Raw genomic sequence first — 3,470 nt, forward strand, 5'->3', positions numbered from 1 at the left:
CTAGATTTATATTCCATTTTTTTGGAACGACTCAGAAAATTTATTGATCAACCTTAAATTATTTAGTAACATTTCTTAAATTTTACTAAATCCTAACAATTTTCCGTTGTGAATATATTTTATTTTAAAAAATCTAGAAGACATCAAATAAAACACTACATTTTTCATATTATTAAATTCAAACATACATAATATATTGTGATAGGATGATATCAACGATTACAAGACATACCACATGGGCGATACTTTAAACATAAAATATGTTATTTTCATATCATATTATTTCCCTATTCACTTCTTGAACACAAACCCAATTTTAAGATTATGGATCTTCATATGGAAAGATCCTATATGACACAAGGATGGTTATTATCATGCTCACTTCCATCATGATTAGGCACCCAAGCAATAGCCTTATTGCTAACAAAATGACATATAGAATCGTTCCGGGCTTAACATGAAGAACTTCATCAAGCACCTTAGGATCCATACCTCTTGTGTCATGGTGACAGATTGTCAATGCTTTCGCTTTAGTTCCATCAGAGGCCGCCAATGAAACCATATAAGCCGTTGTCGCATTGACTTGGTGGCAATAAAATACAACTCTTTCTAAATTTAACCTATGACACATCACCGTATTGTCTCCGATTTTCTTTACTTCTTCTATCACATATTGGTCTTGATTTTGAGCAAAGGAGCTCGAAATCACCTTAATATTTTTTCCAAGCTTTGAAATGGCAAAATCTATCATGGGTTTTAAAGACGAAGCACAATACTTCTCTTCTCCTATAGCTGCTGGATTTGTACAATAGCTACTAAGACTATGAGTTTCACTCCATATCCATGTTCCCAAAGGTTGACCTGCCTTTGATAGTAAGGGTTGCCTATTTGAATGCTTGTGGAAGCCTAAGCTCATTTTCTTTCCAGGGTAAAGATCATGTTGGAAAAAAGCTGTCCAATCTTGGTCCTCATCGTTACCTCTATGATCTGCACAATTCAACAAATAATATAGATCTGATTAATAGATCAAAGAGAGAGTATATAACAATCTTACACAAATATCTCAAAGAGAGAGTCTGACCAGGGATGAATATATCCGAGAGAATATTCGGTATAGGAGTGTTTGGCCAAACAGATTTCCAATATTCTTCTCCAGATTGCAATGCTTCAATTTCCACAAAAGTCAACTGTGTAACAATCACTCAAATTAATACCACAAATCACATAAACCAATGGAGCAAAGTAGAAAATAACTTACAAATATTAGAACTAAACAAGATAGTTGTTTGAACTCCATTAAAGCTATTCTGGCAATTGTACAAGTTATTGGTGTGTCTATGAGGTTGAAGGACTGCTTCAAGTGTCCAATATATATAGTGAAATGTTTGGTCCCCTCATAATGCAGGGTTCTTAATTTGTTTATCTAAAAATATAAAAAATTATGTAGTACTATATTTTATTTTGATTCAAACATGTACCATATATTATTAAAATTATGTCAATTTATCAATATACTTTTTTAATTGAATTATTTTTTCAACTATTATTTTTACAGTCGGATAATGATATAACTTATTATAGTTGGACAAGGACGGGACATAGCTACAAATTATAATGGTAAACTAGAATATACTCTTTATATCTAGTTTCTTCATCTCTTTACTTTTGCATTTATTTGAGCTAAACCGTGATTTTAAGATTCTAAACTTTTAAGAATTATACTTGCCACCCACTTTTTAAAACCTAAACTTTTAAGAATTATACTTGCCACCCACTTTTTAAACCTGCCATCCTCCAATTTACAATATTCTCAAAATACTCCTGATATTATTAATTCAAAATTTATACAATTTTTGAAAAAAATTACTGTTAAAAAGTAAATTTTAGATACTTTTTTAAATATTAAAACAATTAAATTTACTTTGACATTATGTAATATAAAGATACATTATTAATAATTAAAACATCGTTATAATTATAATTTTTTTTAAATTTCAAAAATAACTCTAACTTTTTAAAATTATAATATCGAACAAAATATTTATAAAATTTTATAAAATATGATTAAATATGTTTTTGGTCCTTAAAAAATTTAATTTTTATAAAAATAAAGTCATATTTCAGTTCCTACAAAATTATTTATGCACATAGTTTTAGTCAGTATAGATTGACTAAAACGTCGTGTAAAAATAATTTTATACGGACTACAACATGATATTTTTTATAAGCACTAAAAATTAAATTTGAGATATTTGTAGAGACTAAAAATATATTTAACTCTATAAAACAGGAATATTTTAAAAACAATTATTTAAAGTAAATTTTTATTTGATATTTTTATTAAAAAGAATTATGTGTATTGTTTTTTCAGTAACAGTATAAAATACTATAAAAATTATTTTTAAAAATATTTAAAACATACGTGTCCATATATTAATCTTACCAATCAGTTTTATAACAATTTTAATTTTAAAATCTACATTAAAGTTTATGAGTGCTCTGATTGAGAGCTCAGAGAACACTTAGTGTGACATGCGGAGCCATGATATTGGTTTAGGGATGAAAATAAAAATAGAGGTGGATAATATTGAATAAATTTTGATATCATCTTAAAGTTTGTATTTATATTTAAATTTTAACCTATAAATATCATATATATTTCAAAAATAATTTGGATGATTATATACGTTCATTAGTTTTTTGATTAGATTCATGATGTACTTATGCTTTTGATAGGTTATCTTTTTATAATAATGTTAATTGTTTTCTGCCAAAAACAAATTGTTAATGTATAGTTGACTTTGCAAATATAGTTTCTCTCTAGACAGGGTTACTGGATTCTCTCGGTCTCCACGGGTTATAACCTCAATAAGAGAATCTTACAAATTTCTTAAGATCCAACTAGTAACTAATCCCGTCTTCACACGGATTCTGGTATGGGACGTGTATTCATTCATTTCAATAATTGGTATTATAAGATATATATTTTTCAAAATTATTCAGGGTTTATATTTGTTAGTATAAGATACCAAATTTAGTAAAATCAAAAAGTATATATTATAAGATATATATTTTTTAGAAGCAGTTATGAAATATAATTTGTAAGAGTAAATATCAAGTAATAGAAAGCATTGTTGATTACAATGAAAAGTCTAAAGAAGAATTGTGCATACCAATATTATGGCGCAGTTGTATAAATGTTATTATTAGATTAATCTAAAGATGTAGAGGGAGACTATAACGTAAAAATTTTACTTTTTTCCTTGTCAATAAAAGGTAATACATCTTAAACAGTGGAATTATATTAAAAATGAATACAAAATTATAATAAAAACAAACAAATAATGTGGTTGGATTGGTTAGTGGTCTTTGAAAATTACCATTACCATAACCATTTTAAATAAAAAAATAATAGAGAGTAGTAAATTATTAAGTAATAAGTATTTCATTAAAAATATTTTTAAATACAC

At 26.7% G+C, this 3,470-nt stretch overlaps 1 pseudogene; it reads right to left on the minus strand.

Moving 5' to 3' along the window:
* Positions 1-347: 347 nt before the first annotated feature.
* Positions 348-1,390, minus strand: LOC131616880 (unknown seed protein USP-like; annotated as a pseudogene).
* Positions 1,391-3,470: the final 2,080 nt, after the last annotated feature.

This window comes from Vicia villosa, linkage group LG7, assembly GCF_029867415.1.
Source record: "Vicia villosa cultivar HV-30 ecotype Madison, WI linkage group LG7, Vvil1.0, whole genome shotgun sequence".
Lineage (NCBI taxonomy): Eukaryota > Viridiplantae > Streptophyta > Magnoliopsida > Fabales > Fabaceae > Vicia > Vicia villosa.